Source organism: Schistocerca piceifrons, chromosome 2 (genome assembly GCF_021461385.2).
Source record: "Schistocerca piceifrons isolate TAMUIC-IGC-003096 chromosome 2, iqSchPice1.1, whole genome shotgun sequence".
Lineage (NCBI taxonomy): Eukaryota > Metazoa > Arthropoda > Insecta > Orthoptera > Acrididae > Schistocerca > Schistocerca piceifrons.
In genome coordinates this window covers 112,343,458-112,371,219 of record NC_060139.1, presented here as the reverse complement: position 1 = coordinate 112,371,219, position 27,762 = coordinate 112,343,458, and the positions used below count along the sequence as shown (strand labels likewise).

The following is a 27,762-nucleotide window of genomic DNA, read 5'->3' as shown; positions in this document are numbered from 1 at the left end:
TGTAGAGTCCTACCTGGTCACGAGGAATGTCATCTGCATGTAAGAGGTATAGGACGGAACCAAGTATAGAGCCTTGTGGCACTCCTGCCTCGACGCTCGTATTTAAAATTTCTTATCTATTCATTATAGAAAATAAAATTCTGTTGTGCAGAGAAGGTTTAACTGTTATTAGTATGTGGAGAAGGCACTTGAATTTTGACATTTTGTACACTCGTCCGCAAGGCCAAACACTGTCCAACGCAGTACGAGCAGGTTTTGTCCAACGCAGTACGAGCAGGTTTTGTCCAACGCAGTACGAGCAGGTTTTGTCCAATGCAGTACGAGCAGGTTTTGTCCAACGCAGTACGAGCAGGTTTTGTCCAACGCAGTACGAGCAGGTTTTGTCCAGCGCAGTACGAGCAGGTTTTGTCCAACGCAGTACGAGCAGGTTTTGTCCAACGCAGTACGAGCAGGTTTTGTCCAACGCAGTACGAGCAGGTTTTGTCCAACGCAGTACGAGCAGGTTTTGTCCAACGCAGTACGAGCAGGTTTCTGTTCCGCCGCTATTGCCGGGTGCGTTGAAGCCGCTGCCCGACTGCTGGCACTCTCGTAATATTTTCTCAGGCTCGTAAAACTGTGAACCTCGATTTCTAGGAAAAGTCTGTGAAGCTCACCGTACTAGTGCAGCATCCGTTACATCTACGTGCTTAAAATCGTGCGAAAGACGAGCGGACTCCGTGAGCCATTAGGTGTCTGCTTCCCTTGTCGGTAATTTCACCGCCTGCCACAGTCGACAGTCTATTCCCGGCTGGCGTCTCGCAGAGCTGAGGCGACGCCGCCGTCGACAGCTGGTGACGTCTTCGTCCGCCGTCTGCCCCTTCAGTCTCAGACTCACTGCTCTAAAACGGCGACGTGTTGCAAAACTTCCCGCCCGATTTTCGCCACTTGGCCAGCGGTGTCGCAAACCGTGCGATAACCGCGAATCGCCGCGCAGCCTGTTGTAAGCAGCGTCTGATAACGCGGCCGGCCCACTTTTGTTTTTATCCGCTCGCGGCCATTTGCCGAACCGCACCGACCGACTCTGCGAAAACGCGTCACCCTGCCGAAAGAGGTCAGCAGCCTAGTCGCCGCCCACCATTCAGAAAATGTCTCTCTGTCTATCTCTGGGCCCATACCTGACACGAGATCCTCTTCTTCTAACTGTGCAAGCCTTCTACTCCATTTTACGAGGTATGTCCCCAAAGTAAGTTCCGTTTGGTTATACAGGGTGTTACAAAAAGGTACGGCCAAACTTTCAGGAAACATTCCTCAGACACAAGTAACGAAAAGATGTTATGTGGAAATGTGTCCGGAAACGCTTGATTTCCATGTTAGAGCTCATTTTAGTTTCGTCTGTATGTACTCCAACGTGATCAAATTGTAAATTTTCACAATCAACATGTGTGGGCTGACGAGAATCCGAACGCAATTGTGTAATCACGTCATCAACACAGATTTTCTGTGAACGTTTGGGCAGGCATTGTTGGTGATGTCTTGATTGGGCCCCATGTTCTTCCACCAACGCTCAATGGAGCACGTTATCATGATTTCATACGGGATACTCTACCTGTGCTGCTAGAACATGTGCCTTTACAAGTACGACACAACATGTGGTTCATGCACGATGGAGCTCCTGCACATTTCAGTCGAAGTGTTCGTACGCTTCTCAACAACAGATTCGGTGACCGATGGATTGGTAGAGGCGGGCCAATTCCATGGCCTCCACGCTCTCCTGACCTCAACCCTCTCGACTTTCATTTATGGGGGCATTTGAAAGCTCTTGTCTACGCAACCCCGGTACCAAATGTAGAGACTCTTCGTGCTCGTATTGTGGACGGCTGTGATACAATACGCCATTCTCCAGGGCTGCATCAGCGCATCAGGGATTCCATGCGACGGAGGGTGGATGCATGTACCCTCGCTAACGGAGGACATTTTGAACATTTCCTGTAACAAAGTGTTTGAAGTCACGCTGGTACGTTCTGTTGCTGTGTGTTTCCATTCCTTGATTAATGTGATTTGAAGAGAAGTAATAAAATGAGCTCTAACATGGAAAGTAAGCGTTCCCGGACACATGTCCACATATATTTTCTTTCTTTGTGTGTGAGGAATGTTTCCTGAAAGTTTGGCCGTACCTTTTTGTAACACCCTGTATAGAACAAACGTGTACAGATACAGAAAAAATATTTATTGTGCAAAAATCCACAACTGTTAAACTACTTCTCTACACAGAATGAGATTTTCACTCTGCAGCGGACTGTGCGCTGATACGAAACTTCCTGGCAGATTAAAACTGTGTGCCGGACCGAGACTCGAACTCGGAACCTTTCCATTTCGCGGGCAAGTGCTTTACCACTTTTTTTCAAATCTCATTTTGTTCTATATTGATCACTGAATTTGTTTGCGGCGGACGTCCGATGACACTCGTTCAGGTTGTTCGTTGATCCGTTCACTCAGTTTTTTATTACAGATGGTAGCCAAAACCCTCTGACCGAACACGCTGAGCTACCTTGCCGGCACCATCAGAGCTACCCAAGCACGACTCACGCCCCGTCCTGACAGTTACTTTCGCCAGTAGCTCGTCTCCTACTTTCCAAGCTTTTTTACATAGCTTCCGAAATTCTGTAGCCACTTGTCATAGCATGGCACAAGATTTTGTATGTCTTCTTCATAGGAGCTTGCCGCCTGTGTATTCAGCCATGTGGTAATACACTCCTGGAAATGGAAAAAAGAACACATTGACACCGGTGTGTCAGACCCACCATACTTGCTCCGGACACTGCGAGAGGGCTGTACAAGCAATGATCACACGCACGGCACAGCGGACACACCAGGAACCGCGGTGTTGGCCGTCGAATGGCGCTAGCTACGCAGCATTTGTGCACCGCCGCCGTCGGTGTCAGCCAGTTTGCCGTGGCATACGGAGCTCCATCGCAGTCTTTAACACTGGTAGCATGCCGCGACAGCGTGGACGTGAACCGTATGTGCAGTTGACGGACTTTGAGCGAGGGCGTATAGTGGGCATGCGGGAGGCCGGGTGGACGTACCGCCGAATTGCTCAACACGTGGGGCGTGAGGTCTCCACAGTACATCGATGTTGTCGCCAGTGGTCGGCGGAAGGTGCACGTGCCCGTCGACCTGGGACCGGACCGCAGCGACGCACGGATGCACGCCAAGACCGTAGGATCCTACGCAGTGCCGTAGGGGACCGCACCGCCACTTCCCAGCAAATTAGGGACACTGTTGCTCCTGGGGTATCGGCGAGGACCATTCGCAACCGTCTCCATGAAGCTGGGCTACGGTCCCGCACACCGTTAGGCCGTCTTCCGCTCACGCCCCAACATCGTGCAGCCCGCCTCCAGTGGTGTCGCGACAGGCGTGAATGGAGGGACGAATGGAGACGTGTCGTCTTCAGCGATGAGAGTCGCTTCTGCCTTGGTGCCAATGATGGTCGTATGCGTGTTTGGCGCCGTGCAGGTGAGGGCCACAATCAGGACTGCATACGACCGAGGCACACAGGGCCAACACCCGGCATCATGGTGTGGGGAGCGATCTCCTACACTGGCCGTACGTACACCACTGGTGATCGTCGAGGGGACACTGAATAGTGCACGGTACATCCAAACCGTCATCGAACCCATCGTTCTACCATTCCTAGACCGGCAAGGGAACTTGCTGTTCCAACAGGACATTGCGCGTCCGCATGTATCCCGTGCCACCCAACGTGGTCTAGAAGGTGTAAGTCAACTACCCTGGCCAGCAAGATCTCCGGATCTGTCCCCCATTGAGCATGTTTGGGACTGGATGAAGCGTCGTCTCACGCGGTCTGCACGTCCAGCACGAACGCTGGTCCAACTGAGGCGCCAGGTGGAAATGGCATGGCAAGCCGTTCCACAGGACTACATCCAGCATCTCTACGATCATCTCCATGGGAGAATAGCAGCCTACATTGATGCGAAAGGTGGATATACACTGTACTAGTGCCGACATTGTGCATGCTCTGTTGCCTGTGTCTATGTGCCTGTGGTTCTGTCAGTGTGATCATGTGATGTATCTGACCCCAGGAATGTGTCAATAAAGTTTCCCCTTCCTGGGACAATGAATTCACGGTGTTCTTATTTCAATTTCCAGGAGTGTATGTTCTTTCAGCTCCTCATCATCGTTGAAGTGTTGACCAGCAAGGACAGATTTTAGGTGTAAAAAGAGATAAAATTCGCCAGGAGCGAGGTCCGGGCTGTACGGAGGATGATCAGACGCGTCCCAGTGAAATTCCTGTAAGAGTTGTTTGGTCACATTCGCCGTGTGAGGTCGGGCATTATCGTGGGAAAAAACAACTTTTGACAGTAATCCTCGACGCTTGTTCTGTATTGCGCGGCGCAATTTCTTAATGGTCTCGCCGTAACCATGCGCATCGATTGTTTAGCCTCATGGTAAGAAATCAATCAGCAAAATCCCTATCTGTCCCAAACAATGGTGCACATGACTTTTCGAGGTGTCATGATTTGCTTCGCGTTAATCTTCATTGGGGATGAAGTGTGCCTCCATTCCATTAATTGCCGTTTTTTTCAGGGGTTTCATCCCCCGTGACTATCCCAGAAAGAAAACCATCGCTTCCTTCATTGTACCGAGTCAAAAACTGAAGTGCACTGCCCATCCGTTGTTTTTTGTGTCGTTCAGTATAAATTTTGGGTACCCAACGTGAGCAAAGTTTACGAAATTTCAGTTTTTCAGTAACAATTTCATGAATTAGTGATCGTGAGAATTGCGGAACTTCCATAGCAAGTACACTAAGTGTAAACTTACGGTTATCCTTAATCTTCTCTTCAACTGTGTGAACCAGTTCATCAGTAACCACAGACGGTCGTCCACTTCGTTCTTCATCGTGCACTTGACCACGTCCTTCATTGAACAGTCTGCCCATCTTCTAACCATTGAATCACTCATAGCATTTTGTCCGTAAACCTCGCAGATTTGCCGATGAATTTCCTTTGGCTTTACTTTCTTTGTATTTAGAAAACGAATCACAGATCTGATTTCACACGCGGCGCCATTTTCAATTACGGCTGACATTATAAAGAAGCACTACAAATCACACGTCGACAGCAGCGACCTGAAAATGGCGACAATGTCTTCTCCTTGAGTCAGATTAACTGCTGCGCATGCTCGGAACTGCGATCTTAGCGATGACGCGGATTGAGATAGAAACGGAACTTACTTTGTGGACGACCCTGGTATATCGAACCTGTGTATCTAACTGCTATGATCTCAGAGTCAATGCCCCGAAAATATTCCCCTTTTATACAGGATATTGACTCATGAATCAATATTAAAGCAATCCGACTTCTTTTTATGAGATAATTGGAGGTAGAAAGCACTTTCATAGCGCAACAATAAAAATGGGTGATCTTAAAAGTAATGTCCACGTAACACATTGTTACAGTCAACACACCAAACCTGTTTACACAACCTGAAAGTATGCTGCAACCTCCCTAGCAGAGAAGGTATGTGCAAAGGAGATGTACAGGATTGCTGTAAGTAAATTTTCGCTACTTGAGAGGTCCCCCACAAAAAACGAGTGATCATAGGACAACGAAACTTTGTGCAACCATTTGTACGGACATGTGGAAGAGAAAAAACGAATAAATCGTAGAGAGAAGCTCATTTTAATTTCCACGTGAGGTGATAATATTTATTAAAGTCGTACCATATTTGCGTTCCAGGTTACAAATGTTGCTCAGTGTGACGACCGTCAGCATCCACGACAAACTGGAACAAGGAATTTTGATATTTTTAAAAACATCACGAATCCGATGCATCGATGTTTAAAAAACTTTTATTTTTATATCTCGACACATCGTAAACGGGTAATGACATATCGATGTATCGGCGGGAAAAATATCGACGTATCTGCCTGTAAAAATATCGGCTTTCAGAAGCGACATAGTGGCCTGAGTATAATAAATTTCCTTTACTTCACGTCTGTGGTCACAATTTTTTTTTTTTTTGTCTGAGACTACCAGTTTCGGTCTATAATGACAACCTTCAGATACGTTTTACAAAAACACGTCCTAATATAGTGGAGCCATAGTGGCATCGTCAAATGTTATGTTCAGATAAAACAGATCTGAAGATGATCATTATAGACCGATGACATTATAGACTGAAGATAAAAAAAACTGTGACCATAGAGGTGAAGTAAGGGAAAAAATATCGGCTCCACGTTGTAAATATACTACCGATTTAGAGCTGTATATTTAGGTATTGATTTATTATTAGATATCCTGTTCATCAAAGGGTTAGCAGGCTGCCTATTCCCCTTAGAGCAAGAACTGAAAGGAAAACGATGCACTTTCATGCTTGGCGATAACTACTTTGTTGCAACAATGGCGCCGGCAGAGGTGGACGAGCGGTTCTAGGCGCTACAGTCTGGAACCGCGCCACCCCTACTGTCGCAGGTTCGAATCCTGCCTCGGGCATGGGTATGTGTGATGTCCTTAGGTTAGTTAGGTTTAAGTAGTTCTAAGTTCTGGGGGACTGATGACCTCGGAAGTTAAGTCCCATAGTGAGATTTTCGCTCTGCAGCGGAGTGTGCGCTGATATGAAACTTCCTGGCAGATTAAAACTGTGTGCCGGACCGAGACTCGAACTCGGGACCTATGCCTTTCGTGGGTAAGTGCTCTACCATCTGAGCTACCCAAGCACGACTCACGCCCCGTCCTCACAGCTTTACTTCTGCCAGAACCTCGTCTCCTACCTTCCAAACTTTACAGAAGCTCGCGAAAGGCAAAGGTCCCGAGTCTCGGTCCGGCACACAGTTTTAATCTGCCAGGAAGTTTCATTCAAGTCCCATAGTGCTCAGATCCTTTTGAACCATTTTGTAACAATGGTAAATGCATGTAAGTGGCACATTAAAAGGTGTCCGACGGGTCTGTCGTTGGGTTTCGTCACATATCGGATTTGTCCGGAACACTTCATGTCGACTTACCTGTTTTTTTTTCATTTCTGCCAACGCCAGCGACGTAGCAGTTGTAGTGTCAAATTTGCCTGGTGAAGCTAAACGTTGCAGTTTGTGTTGGTAGCGCCGACCGCCGATCGCCGATTATGTCAGCATTTCCCATCAAACGTCTCCGCCCACCGTGAAAACCAATCTTGTCATTTAGATTTTTGTTCGTCATTTTCAGCAGCTGTTTTTGAAGAATGCCGATGTGAAAACATAGCACAGTGGTATTCCTTCACAACGGAAATCTTGTTATTCCATTCACACTGCCACCCCCAATGCAATAGGACTACTACTTTTGTGCCACGTATATCTGCTTCACACAGTCAAAGAGAAAGATTGGACTTGATGAAAGCTAAAAAAGTAGTAAGACTCCTTCACACGGTGAATGAAAAATTGTGTTCTACTACAATTTCAAATAAACAACTTCTGAGTATTTACCAAAAATTGCGAAAAAAATATAATACAAAATAAAAATGTCGGAACTCCATATTGCCATTCTGATATCGATATATGATGAAATCGGACGGAAAAGTCGCCGAGATATATCGGTATTTTTTGGAATAGAATATTGATATATCGATGTATCGGTATTTTATTAACATCCCTACCTGGAACTGCACTAGCGATTGTTCTACTTTTGCCCAAACAACGGCGGACCGTGGAGTTGTCAGCTGCGGTGACATAGTTCGTGCACTGCTCAAAGATGTTGCACTGCGTCCAGCATTCACTGTCATGGCAACAGCAACTTCTTCAACAATCTGTGGTGTAATTGGCCGTCGCCCTCTCCCAGGAACAATTCCCTAGTTACCAGGTAATTCGGATCTACGAATCGTATTCTTCAACCCCGGTGCGGAAAGAAGGACCTCCCCGTATTTCCTTTAATGCGCCGATACTCGCGGAGAGCAGCAACACTATTGCTGTTCTTTTGATAAAACAGCTTTACAGGTAAAGCCGAGCCGTTATGTTAATATATTCCGTCATATTTTAGTATACATTCAGTCTTTTGAATTTTCACATTAACAAAGCCGAAATTACATTGTTCACCCAAAATACAAAAATACATCCGATCACATCAGAGGCACGCTTACTACTGCTTCATTCTACAGTAGTAACCATATTCCAAAGGGTTTAAAATTTTTCGTGACAAATGAATTTCTATTAATTTCGATTATTATTTCATAAATGAACCCAGAAAAGAACATAGTAAACAGTGGTAAACTCGGCCGCAACCTCCTTGTAGGTTTGCATTTATTTCATTGGTGGAAATTTTGGGTTTAAATTAGTGACTGTCCGTGCGCTGGCGATAAGGTGTACAACTGAGACCTTTACTTGCAGTGGATTACCAAGGCCAAAAAACCGTGCAGCATTTTCAGATTCAGTTGGTTATTAGCGAAACTTAACTTTCGCCTCGTGGGTATGGCAGTTCGTCGTGTGAGCTTTTGTGTTTAATCAGGTTCTTTACTCAGTTTCATTAACTTGGCCATAAGCTGTGCAGCACCTTGAAATTCAGTGGTTTAATAGTGAAACTTAACTTTCGTCTCATATGCATGATTTTAGTTTTTGTGTTTTACTCAGTTTTATTAACTTGGTCTTGAGCCGTGTGGCATAATTTCTGTTTGCTGAGTTTGAGATATTTTTTTTATATTTTGTGAAGTTCGTAATTTGACCTTTCAGTTATCTTAAGGGGTATTCCCTGTATTAATATGTGTGTTCTAAAACCAGGTTCTAGATAGTTGTCAAGCTTGAGGACTCATTCAAGGTAACGCTGTTTGTAATGCCTAGCTACTAAATATTCCCTTGGAGGGAGGGGCAAGCTTAACTATTTATTTGTTCTATCTGTTTGATTCAAGTAGCCATCTGCCCTTGTAATTTTGGTGTAAAGTTTACATAAATTGTGTGGAAAGGCGATAGTTATTATATTTCTATAATTCCTTACCAGCAAGTTAAGTTTCGCCTTTCCATAGTTAAAGCTCTCATGTACTTCCTTTAACTTCAAACGTTCTACCTATATGTGAGCGATGGTGTAATTCAATTTTTGAGGCAGTTCCTTTGCCTGTTCAAATATTTGCGTATATACATGGTGTGCTGAGGAAAATTTTAATGTAATTTTCGTTCTCATTGCCATTCCTTAGATTTATATTTTTAATTATAACTCGCTGTTCTTTGCTCGAGCGTAATTTGTTATTGCATTTGTTCTTTGGATGTAAGAAAATTTATCAGATCTGCCATGCCAGCGTGTTTTTCTAAAAATTACCATTTCTTAACTTAATGACTGTGACTGTTTAAGAAGATTGCTGGCGCTGATTCCTTGGTGTAGCGAGAATTGAAAGTTCAGTCTGCCAGTCTGTGGTTAAAATTTGAAACAGCTTATTTTCAATTAACAACCCCTTTTGTTCACAGATATTTGGTGGTTACTGTATTTTATTCTGTATTATCATGATCATTGTAAATAAATGTGATCATTCGAAGGACAAATGATGCAAGAATTGTGTACTCTTCCTTCCACGTGTTTCTTTTCCTATCCGAACAGGTATATTGAGGTTTCACCAATGTCTAACAAAATTGCTTGGAAAACACTTCCGCCGATTCGTCATTTTGTAACACGACTCGCATATTCGTTGTTAACTTTAGCTTTCACGTATCTCCACAAAGTAGATGACTTCAAGGAAGCGCTCATTTCACGAGCAGCTGTTGATCTTAGAGTGACACACTGAAATATCGCTTTCAGTTGTATACTTTTTCGCAAAATGTCAACATTGAAAGCGGAATTTTTTTATTGTTATGAAAACATGCGACAGCAGAACAGTGAAACTGAACGTAACTTTTTTTCTTTTTTTGTTATGAAAACATGCGACAGCAGAACAGTGAAACTAAAGGTAACTTTTGTTTCTTTTTTTTTCCTATGAAAACAAGTGACAGCAGAACTAATTTAGAGCACAATAAATTTGTCGAGCCGTTCTCAAGCGATGATCTTCCGTATATTCTGCATTTGATTTTTATTTATATACATGCCCCTTACCGGTTGACCATCTTCGTAATCTACAAACGGGACACTGAAAACGAGGTAGTTAGCACTGCGTCTGGTAGTGGCTCGTCTGATACGCATTTATTACTCCCAACCAGTAAAATCAATACCTTACTTATCATGCCAGTACCAGTAGCACCCCAATTAACAGATATCCAAGAAAATCGCTTTACTTTTCGATCTTTCAGTCAAATGCGATTTTTTTAATTTTCGATAGGCTCTACAATAACTGCGTAAGGCATTTCAGATATCGGTAGGAGGCAAGTGCGTACCACCACTGCCATGTTTAGTAAAGCACTGTTCTGTTCAAACCAACCACCGGGTTTCGGCCAGCTTTACTAGTTATGAAACGTCCTTCACTAAGATCAGTGTCATAGCTATTTTATCCTTCTAGCTTGCTCCTCTTACCTCCTAAAAGTCTTAGTCATCGTCATCATCCTCTGTTTTCATTATTATTTTTAGTCTCATTATTTCTACTTTGCTTCTCACCTTCACCCTCTTTCTCTCTCTTACTCACTTGCGTTTTCCTTATTCCATTTCTCTTGTCTACTCTGTCTTCCTTTATCTGTCCCAGCGCCTCCTTCTTTCGTCAGCCTTTCCCTCTATCTCATCCTCCTTTCGTAACTCTGCCTCTTATTGTTATCAATTTCCTTGTATACGTGACGTTCGGAAAGGTGTGCGCTATTTTTAAGTCAGTCTACCGGACCTGTCTGAGCTCTACGTGAGCCACAAGCCTAACTCTTGCTGATGCTCTGGTCTCCAGTCCGAACAGTGCTTTGATCCAGCTCTCCCTGCTACTCTATCCTGTGTAAGCCTCTTCATCTCCATACAACTACTTCAAATTACATCCTTCTGCTTACTGTTTTCGTCTCTTGGTCTTCCCCTACGATTGTTACCCCCTACACTACCCTGCAATACTAAACTGGAGATTCTTGTTGTTTCAAAATGTGTCCTACCAACCGATTCTTTCTTTTAGTTAGGTTGTCCCAAAAATTTCTCTTCTCCCCAATTCTGTTCAGTACCTTCTCATTAGCTAAGTGTCCTCTCCTTGTCTATTTATCATCCATGTTTCATTTTCATACATGGCTATACAGTATATAAATATCTTCAGAAAAGACTTTCTGGCGCTTAAATCTACATTATATGTTACCAAATTTCTCATCCTCAGAAAAGCTTTTCTTGTAATTGCCGGTCTACATTTTATATCTTCTCTACTTCTGCCAACATCAGTTATTTTGTTGCGCAAATAACAAAAGTCATATACTACTTTAATTGTCTCGTTTCCTATGCTATTTCCTTCAGCACCACCTAATTTAATTCGACTACATCATCCTTGTTTTGCTATTGTTGATGTTCATCTTATGTCCTCCTTTCAAGACAATGCTGATTTCTTTCAACTGCTCTTCCAGGTCCTTTGCTGTCTCCAACAGAATTACAATGTCGTCGGCAAACCTCAAAGTTCTATTTCTTCTCCATCGATTTTAATTCCTACTCCAAATTTTTCTTTTGTTTCCTTTTCTGCTTGCTCAATATTCAGACTGAATAACATCGGGGATAGGCTACAACCCTCTCTCCCTTCTCAACTAGTGTTTCTCTTTCGTGCCCATCGACTCATACCTGTCATCTGGTTTCTGCACAAATTGTAAATAGCCTTTCGCTCCCTGTATATTGCCCTGCCAGCTTCAGAATTTTAAAGAGAGTATTCCAGTCAATATTGTCAAACGCCTTCTCTACGTCTACAAATGCTAGAAACGTAGCTTTGCCTTTCCTTAATCTATCTTTTAAGATAAGTCGTAGGGTAAGTATTGCCTCGCATGTTCCAATATTTCTACGGAATCCAAACTGATCTTCCCAGTGGTCGGCTTCTACCAGTTTTTCCATTCGTCTGTAAATAATTCGTGTTAGTATTTTGTAGCCGTGACTTATTAAACGGATAGTTCGGTAATTTTCACACCTGTCAGTACCTGCTTTCTTTGTGATTGGAATTACTATATTCTTCTTGAAGTCTGAAGCTATTACGTGTGTCTCGTATTTCTTGCCCACCAGATGGAAGAATTTTGTCGTGGCTGGCTCTCCCGAGGCTCTCAGTAGTTCTGACAGGATGTCGTCTTCTCCTGGAGCCTTGTTTTGACTTAGGTTTTTCAGTGCTCTGTCAAATTCTTCTCGCAGTAACATATCTCCCATTTCATCTTCATCCACGCCTTCTTCTATTTCCATAACATTGCCCTCAATTCCATCTCTCGTGCACAGACCCTCTGTATACTCCTTCCATCTTTCATCTTTTCCTTCTTTGCTTAGGACTGGTTTTCCATCTGAGCTCTTTATATTCGTACATCCGCTTCTCTTTACTCCAAAGGCCTCTTTAATATTTCTGTAGCCGGCATCTGTCTTTCCACTCGTGAAATATGCTGCTAAATTCTTACATTTGATATGTTTGCACAGCATTGTATGGTAGTGAAACATGGACTGAGGGAAAACCAGAACAGAAGAGAATCGAACCGTTTGAGGTATGGTAATACAGACGAATGTTGAAAATTAGGTGAACTGATAAAGTAAGGAATGAGGACGTTCGGTGTAGAGTCGGAAAGGAAAGGAATATGTGGAAAACACTGACAAGGAAAAGGGACATGATGATAGGACATCTGTTAAGACCTCAGGGAATGACTGTCATGGTACTAGAGGGTACTGTAGAGAGCAAAAATTGTAGAGGAAGACAGAGATTGGAATACATCCAGCAGATAACTGAGGACGTGGGTTGTAAGTGTTACTCTGAGATGAAGAGGTTCCCACAGGAGAGGAATTTGTGGCGGGCCGCAGCAAACCAGTGAGAAGACTGATTACTAAAAAAAACACATAAATAAATTACCTGCCGACTGCTTCATTTGCTGCATTTTTATTTCTCCTTTCATTCATTAAATTCAGTACACCCTGTGTTGTCCAAAGTTTTATATGCCTGCATAATGCTCCATCTGAAGCTCTCAACAGCCTCTGATCCCTTCATCATATCCAGGTCCCATATCCTTAATTTCCTACCTTCCTGCAATTTCTTTAGTTTTAATCTACAGTTTATCAACAATAAATTGTGCTGTGAGTCCACATCTGGCACTGGAAAAGTTTTGCAATTTAAAATCTGGTTCCGAAAGCTACAAGATGAAAATTTTGTCTTCAAAAGAGGAAATAATGTCCATTAATTTGATTCTATCAGTTTGTAGGTTTAGCGTATACAGATAATGGATTTCAAGACGCAGAACATCGTCGAAAAGAACTTCCACGTTATCCAAAGTAATGTGGTGATATCAGTAGCTCTCTCGATATTTATTTCAATTTGTTCCACTTCTTAATTGCAAACATTTTTCGAAAACCTCTATCACACTAAAAAAAAATCTAACGGAAACTGAAAGTACCACAAATTTCAAGTAAAATATGTCATTTGAAGTGCCGTAAAATATCACACTAAAAAAATTCTTACGGAAACTGAAAGTATCACAAATTTCAAGTAAAATACGTCATTTGAAGTGCCGTAAAATGACGACACCATGGTGGCGATCTAAAATCAAGACCTCTAAGTCCAAAGATGAATGTTTATAATGCTGCGTTACTTAGGATTTCACCTCTCTGAATTCCATACCATAGTAGTTATCACGCGGGACATTCTTAAAATCCGTTAAACCGCTACGTGCCTATCTCTTTCTTTTGCGAAGAAACTTTGAAAATAATCAATCCACGACTTACAAGCCACTTTCCTTTTGATCTGAAGATTTTCTTCTATAACGACGATCTCAAAGAGAGCCAGTGTGTTGCAATGGATTTCCGTCACATGAAGTCTTCGCTTCGCTGTACGAGCACCGCGAATTTCCAGAGAATCTCACACGCTTTATTTGTTTCCTACAACAATACTTTTGCTGCCTGTAAGCTGCCTGCTTCGAGGAACGCAGAATACAGTGTTCGCCTGTATTCTGGGGGAAGTACAGATTCAAAATTTGTTGACTGTCGTTGCTAACAGCTGACAATCTGGTCACAACGACAATGAGTGGGGGTAGAAATGGGTTTAATGCGTGTGTATACCACAGTGTCACCAGGCAAGCCGGTAACCGTGATGCGGTGCAGTCGCAACACGAGTCTATTCCGTGGCAGCGACCGTTGTTTGGAGTAACGAACCTTGAATTCCTGAAGACCGTGGCCACTGCTGACATCACAAGAACGAACAAGTGGCAGCCGGAAAGCCGTGTCCTCCGTTTGGAGACGGAACTTACGATTCCCAAGGTTGCAAAAAACCAGTCCGGTATCACTGGCGGTGCTTCTTTTCGCGCTACAAGGATGTCGTACATTATGAGGACGCAGCAGAAGGCCAGATCCAAGGCAGATAGAAAGGAGAAATACCGTGAAATCCCGAAGCTACGCGCCACAGGGAACAAGCCACATTCCACCAAGTCCAACACACCTTGTCAGATTTCCTGGTCGTCACAGCTTGTGACGGTTCGCCTATGACAACGGTCGTTGCTTAATTTTAATCCTCTTGTACCGCATGAAGACGAACAGCGAACAGCCAAGCGAAACTACATGTGGGGGAAACGTTATGTGCTAGTGTTCGTAAAAAATATGTTGCAGAATCTATTTACTGTAGCGACGCCACGCAGTATCCAGAGGTGCTGGGGAAGAAGAAATTGCCCGATAACCCCTTCGTGAGCAACCAAGGCAGAGTGAGAGTACACCGGCAGTCAAAGAACGTCGGGACGCCGCTGCTGCAGAACACGAAAACGATGTTAATATCGCTGTAGCCAGTCTTGCTTATGTATCTGTAATCGACTGACGCAATACCATGTTTTTCGCCAGACTAGAATTCTACTCAATTAATACAGAATCTGAATTGCCTTAAACTATTTCACCACCATCATCTTCTTTTTCTAGCACCTTCATCCCGTATCGGCGCCGGATCGGCGTGGCTAGTATCGGATTTGCCACAGATAAAATTTTTAAGGGTCGCCGGATGTCCTTCCTATCCCACCGTGTTACCCCCCCCCCCCCCCCCCCCGGCAACAGAAATTGCGTACTCCAATTATCTGCATGTGAAAGTGAGCAAAAATTTTCTCGAAATGTTTGTGAATCATGTAAATGATTCAGAACTCGGATACCAGACCAGTGTTTACCTAGGGGAAAGTGACTAAAAACCATATCCAGGGTGGCCGGCACACCGACCCCCGTTGTTAATCGCGGCACCTCCCTGTCCTGGGAACAGCGCTGTAACGTGCACAGCTATCCGGGCGAGTACTTTAAAAAATTTCACAATATCGTAGAATGAAGGCTTTCACGGCAGGTGTTGTCATCACTCAACACTTCCGGGCTGAGACGCCGTGTTTATAATGCTGTGTTACTTAGGATTTCACCTCTCTGTGTTGTCCAAAGTTTTATATGCTCTCTCCTGACGTTTCGCCTTCGACAGCGGAAGGCATCCTCCGAGGACAATCGGCGAACTGCAACGAGAGGGCGAATGAGCGCCATATATATAAGCCATCCAGAGGGCGCCGCTGTCAATCACGTGACGTCAGCTGTGCTATGATCTCTGATATTGCCAAGTCTCTCAATTGAAATTAATCGATTGTCACGCTGTCGCTGCAATGTTGACATCCCTATCTTACCCAGCTTAATGCCTTCATCTTTTCTATTAAAATTATTGCAGTGTTTGGCAATCTCAATGGCCTCTCTGTACACTCGCGCATAATAATGCGACGTCTTTGCTATGATGGTCGTCTCACTGAACTTTATTTCATGATCACCCGGAAGTGTTAAATGATATTTCACAATAGTTAGGGAACAACGGCGTATTTCATGTCTCTCGCGTTTTTCGGAATATAAGAAAAAAATTGTTACAGCATTTATACCCTTGTGATTGGTAGTTTTGTGTTATTGAGGAGACAGTATTTTGCAGTGATTATTTATCTAAGTTTCGTATTGAACAGTTTCATTTAATTTAATGTGGGGGAAAATTACGGACCGTGTCAAATGATTATTCTTTGGAGCTGATAGAAACTTTTACTGAATTGGAAAATTTTATATTTCGCGTGCAGAGACAACTTCCATTTAGCAGTCAGATGCAGAAATTTCTGTCAGGGACATAATTTTAATTAACCGTTGCGCATTCACTGGAGTGTATTTTAGGCCGAGACTGCAACTGATCTCACCTGGAGTGACTTAATATTCTTTGCGCGTCTACAATAGGGAATGAGTGAAGATAGTCAGTGTGGGAACACTCAGTATTCATCTTGCAACATCTACATCTACGTCAATATGCCGCAAGCCACCTGAAGGTGTGTGGCAGAGGGTGTTCCTGTTACGCCGGCTGCTGTGGCCGAGCGGTTCTAGGCGCTTCAGGCCGGAACCGCACTGCTGCTACGGTCGCAGGTTCGAATCCTGCCTCGGGCATAGATGTGTGTGATGTCCTTAGGTTAGTTAGGTTTAAGTAGTTCTAAGTCTAGGGGACTGATGATCTCAGATGTTAAGTCCCATAGTGCTTAGAGCCATTTGAACCATTTGTTTCTGGTACCCCCCTTCCCTCTTCCACTCGCGAATGTTGAGTGGGAAGAACGATTGCTGGTAAGCCTCTGTATTACTAAAATTTGTGGAATTTTCTCGTCGTGGTTATTACACGAGATGTATGTCGGAGGAAATAATATTTTGTCCGAATCTTCCTGGAAAGAACTCTCTCGAAATTTCAGAAGTAAACTTCTCCATGATGCAGAACGCTTCTTTTGTAGCGCCTACCATTGTAGCATTTTGAGTATCTCTGTAACGCTTGCGCACCGACTAAATAATCCCGTGACTAATCGCGCCGCTCTTCATTGGATATTCTCTATCTCTTTTGTCAGTCCTCTATTTCTTCTCAGTCCTACTTGGTAAGGGTCGCAGATTGTATGGCATTTATTGGCCGGGATATCCCCTTCGGGGTTCGGCCGTCGTATTGCAAAGTCTTTTTAGACACCCAGTCCTCTGCCGGGAATCGAACCCAGGTCCCCTTGCGTGGTAGACAGTAGCGCTACCGCTGCCCTACGGATACAGGTTGATGAACAGCACTCAAGAATCGGTAGAACAAGCGCCTTGTAAGCCACTTCTTTCGTGAATAAGTTACATCTCTTTAAAATAGTTACTATGGTTCTCAGTATGGCATTTGTTTTCCTACTATTTGTTTTATCTGGTCATTCCACTTCAGGTCGCTCTGGATGGTTACTCCTCGATAATTTTACGGTAGATACTGTTTCGAACAATTTGTCACCAATAGTGCAGTTTTACAGTAGTGGATTTCTTCCCTGCGCAATATGTTATACTTACTCGCATTTACGTTCAAGTTCGACTGTTAGAATCTGCACCATTTAGTAATCCTCTGCAGGTCATTCTGCAAATCGGTACTGTCTAATGACGTTACTACCTCCTAATAGACAACCGCATCATCTGCGAACAGTCTTAAAGAGCATCCGATGCTTTCTACTGGGTCATTTATATGCACCGTAAAGTCCCGCCAGGATAGCCGAGAACGCTGCTTCCTGGACTCGGGTAGGCGAGCCGGCCCCGGATCGTATCCGCCCGGCGGATTAACGACGAGGGCCGGTGTGCTGGCGAGCCTGGATGTGGTTTTTAGGCGGTTTGCCACATTCCGCTAGGTGAATACCGGGCTGGTCCCCACACGTCCCGCCTCAGTTACACGACTCGCAGACATCTGAACGCGTTCGCACTATTGCATGAATTACACTCGACGCAGACAGCTGGGGTACACTAATTCCGTCCCCGGGGTACGGGGTGGCGGCAGGAAGGGCAACTGGCCACCCCTTCATCCTAACCTTGCCAAATCCGTTCCTAACAATGCCGACACTGCGTCGGTGCGGGACACGGCAACAGTGAAAGAAAGAATTTATATGTACCGTAAACAGAAACGACACTTTCACGTTTCCTTGGGGCACGCCAGAAATTACCTTTACATCTGTCGATTTTGTTTCGTTGAGCTCTTTCTGCGTGAAAGTCTTGACTCCAGTAGCAAACCTGGTCCGATAGTCGGTAAACTCGTATATTTTTGACTAAACGCCAATGCGGGACGCTGTCAAATACCTTCCTAAAGTCAAGGAACACGGCACTAAACTGAGCTCCGTTGTCTATCCTGCCGTGGGTCTCATAGAGGAACGGAGCGAGCTGAGTTCCTCAGGGCTCTATTGGCGGAATCAGTGCCGATTTTTGTAATGTTGGTTCTCCAAAATCGTCATAATTCTTTAGTATAAAACATGTTCCACAATTCTACAACAAACGTAGGCAGACCACCAAAACCTTCTTCAGACCTCGTACGGCCCTGACAGTCTTCCTTGTAGTTCGTAGTTGGTCAATGGTTGAATATTACTTTTAAAGGAGGCAAATTAACCTAACCAGACATATGGTAGTAACACGCCCTAAAAGAGAAGCGTGCTCGATCTGATGTGCTGTAGAAAGTGCAGCCATGGTAGAAAACGCTTGTGTGAACCCATACCTGTGGTTCATCAATAACATAGTCTTCTTACTAATTACAACAGCCTGTCAAGACTGGGTAACTTTTCGTTTCAGCGACTGTAGATATCACGTGCTTTTGAGGTGAAAACTCGTCCAGCCATGTTCGGAGCACGCTTTCATCCGGAAAGGACGTTCCTTGAAGTACAGGGTGTCCATAAAGCCCCTTTACAAATGGTTCAAATGGCTCTAAGCACTATGGCACTTAACATATAAGGTCATCAGTCTCCTAGACTTAGCACTACTTAAATCTAACTAACCTAACTAAGGACATCACACACATCCATGCCCGAGGCAGGATTCGAACCTGCGACCGTAACAGCAGCGCGGTTGCGGACTGAAGCGCCTAGAACCGCTCGGCCACTTCGGCCGGCTATATATTCTGGGGATCATGACAACATACTATTCGAAGGAAAAGGCCACCAATCTTTTTCTTTTCACGATCTTATTTATTCCGATAAATTCTATAACCTAAACACACAAATTCTATAACCTACAACAATAACACATGAGAAATTCCGCCCAGTGGGCATGGCTTTACATTGGTGGTTCTCTATCTTATGGTCTCGTAATTATTTAACGCTACAGTGCACTTTCTGGATAGGATGGTGGATCTTTTGCTATATCTCACACTTCGACTCTCACACCCATCATTACGAAAATTTCCTCCAGACCGAGCGGTACAAAAAGCAACGTGCATAACCCTCTGCCTCTGAAACTATCTTGTTGCTCTCCCATGCCAACCACACATACTTAAATTTCATGAAATACATCACACTGGCAACATACAATACAACATAAGGAATAGTCACAACATTATAATCACATCACTTTCAGCTTTCCCACTTCAATTAGTATTTATCCCAGTTTCACACGACACTGCCCCACTTCGTAATTTTTCTTTCCTACTATGAACTCTGGAGGATATATGCACGTCTTCCTGTGCAGTTCAAGCCAAGTGGCGTTGCTGGATAGACGGCTGACTCACCTTGCTTCTCTCTCAGAGTATTATAGTTTGAATCAAGCGTCACACGGAAACATAACATGCAAAGTAATATTAAGAACATATTCATCACAAACGCGAGTCGTCAATTGATACCATGGACGAGTACCTCTCTTTATCCTTTGTCTCATACAGATTGAGACTCACACAGTACTCACCACGTGGAAGCACTCGTCTCTAATTTCAAGTCCTGCACACGCCATTTCTTAAATATTTCCAACTTATAGTACACACGCTAGTAATTCAGCTTAACTTAAGCGCTCGAAAGTATTTCAACTTATTGCTACACGTGGTTTCACTGTGACCGTTGGTCACTTCCGAAGACTACTACGATCCCCTTAATATTATCTGCCTGACATTTAATTCTCCCCACAAAAGTTCCTGAAATAGAGAAATTATTATTCCAAGCTACTCTTAAGTATTTCACATGCATACCATGTCTCCACTCTTTTGTCTTTACGGAGCACACCTAAGACATGTCTTACCAACACTAGATACAGCGGCAGAGTGCCGAAACATGGCCGTTCTTCATGTCAGCTCCCACCTCCGTCGAAGTGGGGGAGCACCTTGCTATCGTATTGGCCAGCCACAGTTCAGGCGCTCAAAGCTCAGGTAAATTTCATCTCTTTGGTTCCACCAAAGGTGGCCAAAGGACCGTCTTAAAGATGATCATATATTCACATTCACTGTCTGCGGTTAGCAGACGACCATACATTCATTCATTTCACATATCTGACCAAACTGGATGTAGGGATTTATTTTGTGGGAATGCGCATGTGATCAATTAAATAAATAGTCATTCTTTCCCACACTGGTATTCGGCTTCGTTGTATTAATTGAAATTGAGTTATTATTAGAAAAAATATGTTGTACTGACAAGAATAACGAAGAATGTTGTACCTATTTTCAATGTCGGGCGGTACTGTACCCTTTCAATGTGTGTGCTTCGGCTTTCGATAGACAGTGTGACCCAGAAGCTCATCTGATTATCTGGAACATGCCTTGGGAATTAGAAAAAAAAATTAAAAATTTAAATGCTGAAGCCATCACTCTCCCAGCCTGTGAAGTAGTCTTTGCCGCCTCTGGTCTACTCTAACGAGTCTTTGGGCATGACACTTGTTTTGCGTGGGATATAGAGTGTCACAGTGGTAGGAAGTTTCACCAACTGTCACGAATCTGCTCACAAAATCCTGTGAATTATATTAAACACTGTCAGATGTATGATAGAATCTACTTCCGTATACGTTTTCGACCAACGCAGCAAACGGAGAACGCACAGAAGCGCTCAGCTTTTTATACGAATATTTTTATCACACATTGTTCGTTCAACAAGCTGACAGTCTTCTTTGAGTCTGAGAGTCTTCCACTCTGTATTATAAAGTGTTTTTGTTGTTTTCAGAACGTTTGTCTCAACTGCCAGTTGATTTTATCGCCTGCACTTGTAAGATAATATTTAAGATCACTAGTCCAGATGTAAACATTACTTAGTGCCGTAATGATCTCGTAAGAACTCCATGCAATTCAGTCTCAGACTGTGCACCACAAATGCTTTAATAACGTCACAGGTCCCAATGACTAGATGGCCATCAATAAACATCAATATGTCGCTTACGGTTGAAACCTTAGACAAAACCGTTGCAACAATTAGCCTTGTCGAGAAAACGAGGTTGAACACAATTTATCCTTCTTTCATACACATACAACTTTTAAGGGGTCCATTAAGGGTTCATTACTATTCGCTAGCACACTTGAGCAGATGTAATTTCGATGGATTGCTCACGCGCTGCCTTCGATATGGAATATCTATGCTACAATAGAATCTCAGGTCAGAGCAGTGTTGGCAGTACGTCGAGTTTTGTAGCTCGCAGAGGGCACTCGTGTTTTGTAGCTCGCACAGAACACTTGAGTTCTGGAGTACGGACAGGGCTGTCCAACGGCTGACTTGTGTTGGGCCGGTCGTGCAGAACAATGGCAGTGCCTGAGCGATGTAGTATAAGGTAAAAAAAAACAAAACATTATTGTCCTTTGTTGCCGCGCGCATATGTTAACTGCCACAACTGATTTAACCACAATTATAATGTTGAAGTCCCATGTAATTCCTTGCAGAAATGTTTCAATAATAACTTTTGTTCTGAAGAAAACTTTTTCCAGTCATTTATCTGAGTTTAAAGATTTTACGAATTTTTCCTATGCATACTCATGTTAATTAGGCAAAAGAAAATCAGTTGTTTTACTACAATTGAAAATCTAGCGGCCAGCATTGCACTGGGCTGTGGCAAAAATTTCTTATTGGAACAGACATCATTGTGAGGTAAGAATTTTTCAGTTTATTCAGAATGACTTCACAGAGCAATGACGCAGCGCTGCTGACGTCAAAACTTATTAATCTCGATATGCAGTCAGTCTTCAATGGAACGTCACATTAAAACTTGAAATTTTATTATTGGAAAGAAATTTTTATTGGGAACTTAAAAAAGATTTTTTTCTGTTGGGAAATTACAATAAATGTGAATATTATAATTATTTTTCTGTTGGGAGGTTACAAACTGTTACATCGAGCTGGCTAGTGTAACTGATAACCGGCCGCTGTGGCCGAGTGGTTCTAAGCGCTTCAGTCGGAAACTGCGCTGCTGCTACGGTCGCAGGTTCGAATCCTGCCTCGGGCATGGATTAGATTAGATTAGATTAGATTAGTACTTGTTCCATAGATCATGAATACGACACTTCGTAATGATGTGGAACGTGTCAGGTTAATAAAAGGTGTCTATACAAGATATTACATTAGACAAAATATTACATGACATTCAATAATTTTTTTTTTTTTTTGAGGTTGGGAAATTACCCACTTACTATATCCAAAAATTCATTTAATGATTAGAAGGAGTTGCCATTAAGAAATTCTTTTAATTTCCTTTTAAATGCTATATGGCTATCTTTCTGACTTTTGATGCTATTAGGTAAGTGACCAAAGACTTTTGTGGCAGCATGATTTACCCCCTTCTGATCCAAAGTTAGATTTAACCTTGAGTAGTGAAGATCATCCTTTCTTCTAGTGTTGTAGCCATGTACACTGCTATTACTTTTGAATTCGTTCGGATTGTTAATAACAAATTTCATGAGAGAATATATATATATTGTGAGGCTACAGTGAAGATTTCTAGCTCTTTAAATAAGTGTCTGCAGGATAATCTTGGATGAGCACCAGCAATTATTCTGATTACACGCTTTTGTGCAATGAACACTCTTTCACTCAATGATGAGTTACCCCAGAATATGATGCCATACGAAAGCAGAGAACGGAAATAGGCGTGGTAAGCTAATTTACTCAGATGTATATCGCCAAAATTTGAAATGACCCGAATAGCATAAGTAGCTGAACTCAAACGTTTCAGCAGATCCTCAGTGTGTTTTTTCCAGTTCAACCCCTCATCAATGCATACACCTAGAAATTTTGAATATTCTACCTTAGCTACCGATGTGTGTGATGTCCTTAGGTTATTTAGGTTTAAGTAGTTCTAAGTTCTAGGGGACTGATGACCTCAGATGTTAAGTCCCATAGTGCTTAGAGCCATTTGAACCATTTGTAACTGATGAAGGAACCAAAGTACAGTACTTCTTTTCAAAGCCTTAAATGTATCGAAAGTACACTGGGGTGACAAAAGACATGGGATACCTGCTAATATTGGCACGGATTCAACAACTCATTGGAAGTCCGCTCCAGAAATTTGTATTGAACCATGGTGTATGTACAAAAAAAAATTAAAAAACTCCCGAACAGGCCATGAAGGCCCAGCGGTACCCACCGGCCGCCGTGTCATCCTCAGCCCACAGGCGTCACTGGATGCGGATATGGAGGGGCATGTGGTCAACACACCGCTCTCACAGTCGTATGTCAGTTTCCGAGACCGGAGCCGCTACTTCTCAATCAAGTAGCGCCTCAGTTTGCCTAACAAGGGCTGACTGCACCCCGCTTGCCAACAGCGCTCGGCAGACTGGATGGTGACCCATCCAAGCGCAGCCTAGCCCGACAGCGCTTAACTTCGGTGTTCTGACGGGAACCGGTGTTACCACTGCGGCAAGGCCGTTGGCATAGTGTCTGTATAGCCGTCCATAATTGCGAAAGTGTTGCCAGTGCACGATTTTGTGCGCGAGCTGACCTCTCGATTATGTCCCACAAATGTTCGATGAGATTCAACGGGCGATTTGCGTAGCCATATCATTCGCTAGAATTGCCCAGAATGTTCTTCAAAGCAATCTCGAACAATTGTGGTCGGGTGACATGTGCACTGCCGTCCGTAAAAATTCCATCATTCTTTGGGAACATGAATAGCTGGAAATGATATTCAGCTAGCCGAACATAAACTTTTACAGTCAATGATCAGTTCAGTTGCACCAGAGCGCCCAGTTCATTCCACGTAAACGCAGCCCACATCATTATGGAGCCACGACCAGCTTGCACAGCGCTTGACCATGAGGGGCCCAGTGCTTCGTGGGGTCACCGCCTCACTCGAACCTTACCATCAGCCCTTACCAACTGAAATCAGGACTCAGCTGATCAGGCCACGATTTCCCAGTCGTCTAGGGTCCAAATGATACACTACTGGCCATTAAAAGTGCTACACCACGAAGATGACGTGCTACAGACGTGAAATTTAACTGACAGGAAGAAGATGCTGTGATATGAAAATTATTAGCTTTTCAGAGCATTCACACGAAGTTGGCGCCGGTGGCGACACCTACAACGTGCTGACATGAGTGAAGTTTCCAACTGATTTCTCATACACAAACAGCAGCTGACCGGCGGTGCCTAGTGAAACGTTGTTGTGATGCCTCGTGTAAGGAGGAGAAATAGGTACCATCACGTTTCAGACTTTGATAAAGGTCGGATTGTAGCCTATCGCGATTGCGGTTCATCGTATCGCGATATTGCTGCTCGCGTTGGTCGAGATCCAATGACTGTTAGCAGAATATGGAATCGGTGAGTTCCGGAGGGTAATACGGAACGACATGCTGATCCCAACGGCCTCGTATCACTAGCAGTCGAGATGACAGGCATCTTATCCGCATGGCTGTAACGGACCGTGCAGCCACGTCTCGATCCCTGAGTCAACAGATGGGGACGTTTGCAAGACAACAACCATCTGCACGAACAGAACGACGACGTTTGCAGCAGCATGGACTATCAGCTCGGAGACCATGAATGCGGTTATCCCTGACGCTGCGTCAAAGACAGGAGCGCCTGCGATGCTGTGCTCAGCGACGAACCTGGGTGCACGAATGGCAAAACGTCATTTTTTTCGGATGAATCCAGGTTTTGTTTACGGTCGCGGTGGCCGTGCGGTTCTAGGCGCTGCAGTCCGGAACCGCGGGACTGCTACGGTCGCAGGTTCGAATCCTGCCTCGGGCATGGATGTGTGTGATATCGTTAGGTTAGGTTTAAGTAGTCCTAAGTTGTAGGGGACTGATGACCTAAGATGTTAAGTCCCATAGTGCTCAGAGCCATTTGAACCAACCAGGTTCTGTTTACAGCATCATGATGGTCGCATCAGTGTTTGGCGACATCGCGATGAACGCACATTGGAAGCGTATATTCGTCATCGCCATACTGGCGTATCACCCGGCGCAACGGTATGTCGTGCCATTGGTTACACGTCTCGGTCACCTCTTGTTCTCATTGTCGGCACTTTGAACAGTGGACGTTACGTTTCAGATGTGTTACGACCCGTGGTTCTACCCTTCATTCGATCCCTGCGAAACCCTACATTTCAGCAGGATAATGCACGACCGCATGTTGCAGGTCCTGTACGGGCCTTTCTGGATACAGAAAATTTTCGACTGCTGCCCTGACCAGCACATTCTCCAGGTCTCTCACCAACTGAAAACGTCTGGTCAATGGTGGCCGAGCAACCGGCTCGTCACAATACGCCAGTCACTAATCTCGATGAACTGTGGTATCGTGTTGAAGCTGCATGGGCAGCTGTACCTGTACACTCCATCCAAGCTCTGGCTGACTCAATGCCCAGGCGTATGAAGGCCGTTATTACGGCCAGAGTTGGTTGTTCTGTGTACTGATTTCTCAGGATGTATGCACCCAAAAGGCGTGAAAATGTAATCACATGTCAGTTCTAGTATAATATATTTGTGCAATGAATACCCGTTTATCATCTGCATTTGTTCTTGGTGTAGCAATTTTAATGACCAGTAGTGTACAAACACGAGTTCAAGAGAGACTCTGCAAGCGATGTTACGCTGTTAGGAAAGGCACTCGTGTCGATCGTCTGCTGCCATAGCCCATTAAAGGCGCACTGTCCTAAGGGATACGTTGGTTGTACGTCCCGCCTTGATTTCTGCTATTATTTCATGCAGTGCTGCTTAGCACTAATAACTCTACGCAAAGAACGCTGCTTTCAGTCATTAAGTGAAGGCCGTCGGCTACTGCATTGTCCGTGGTAAGAGGTATTGACTGTAGTATCTTTCTGGTGGCCAGTTCGACTTCTGTCGGCAGATATCACGTTTTCGTAAATGGCAGCTATTCCGTAACAATGTTCTGGTGAAAGCGTACTTTGGAGTACTGTATCTCACATGACGCAGCGAAATGTAATCAGACACTCCTTTCCCACGACGTGATGAGGACATCAAGTGCCTCTCACATATAGACAAATGTACACTTTTATCGGTATATATCACGCCTAAGGCTCGCATGACCTCATCTCCATGCTGAAATCTTGAATTTCCCAAACGATTATCAGACACAATATTTACTCTTACGACATCCGATCATGTGAGAGCTGCGTTATCGCTGGTCTGAAATCAATGTAAGACAGAAATGGGAATCACTAGCACAGCTTTGAAAGCGGGTGAAATAGTTGAAATGGAGTCGTTCACCTTGAGAATTTTTTATCAAAGAAACTCACTATTTACGTCCATGTTGTAGTTAAAACAATAAAGTATAGCCTCCCATTCTTGCGCCAGTGCCTGTCGGAGCTCCTGAAGTGTCGTAGGGGTTTTAAGACGTCCAGCGACAAGTCGACCTAGAGCATCCCAGACGTGCTCGATGGGATTTGGGTCTGGAGAACAGGCAGGCCACTCCATTCGCCTGATATCTTCTGTTTCATGCTACTCCTCCATGATAGCAGTTCGTGGGGCCGTGCGTCATCATCCAACAGGAGGAAGGTGGGACCCACTGCACCCGTGAAAAGGCGGACATACTGGTGCAAAATGACGTCCCGATACACCTGACCTGTTATAATTCCTTTGTCAAAGACATGCAGGGGTGTACGTGCACCAATCATAATACCACCCCACACCATCAAACCACGACCTCCATATAGGTCCCTTTCAAGGACATTAAGAGGTTGGTATTTGGTTCGTGGTTCACGCCAGATGAAAACCCGGTGATAATCACTGTTCAGACTATAATTGGACTCGTCCGTGAACATGACCTGGGACCACTGTTCCAATGACTATGTACTGTGTTCTTGACACCGGCTTTACGGGCTCTCCTGTGACCAGGGGTCAGTGGAATGCACCATCCAGGTCTCCGGACGAATAAACCATGTCTGTTCAGTCGTCTGTAGACTGTGTGTCTGGAGGCAACTCTTCCAGTGGCTGCGGTAAGGACCCAAGCAAGGCTGCCTGCAATACTCCGTGACCGTGTGCGGGCAGTGATAGTGAGATATCGGTCTTCTTGTGGTGTTTTACAATGTAGACGTCCCGTACTGTAGCGCCTGGACACGTTTCCTGTCTGTTGGAATAGTTGCCATAATCTTGAGACCACACTTTGTGGCACACGGAGGGCCCATGCTACGACCGGCTGTGTTTGAGCAGCCTCCAGTCGCCCTAGTACTCTGCCCCTCATAATGTCATCAACATGTGTTCTTTGAGCCATTTTCAACACACAGTCACCATTAGCACGTCTGAAACGTCTGCACATTTACTCGCTGCAACGTACTCTGACATGCACCAACACGCCTCTGCGTATGTGGACTGCTGCCAGCGCCACCGTGCGACGACCGCAGGTCAAATGCACCGCATCGTCATACCCCGAGGTGATTTAAACCCTCAAACCGCCCACCAGAGTGTTGTTTCACCATGTATCAGCATTATCCTTAATTTGTGAGCATGAGTGTAGATCCATGACTCATTAAAATGATACTTCGGTAATATGCACAGCTGCTGGAAGTGGGATTATATTTT

General features: G+C 44.2%; 1 pseudogene; it reads right to left on the bottom strand.

The window, feature by feature from the left end:
- Positions 1-23,538: 23,538 nt before the first annotated feature.
- LOC124778214 lies at positions 23,539-23,655 on the bottom strand (annotated as a pseudogene).
- Between the last annotated feature and the right edge of the window lie 4,107 nt (positions 23,656-27,762).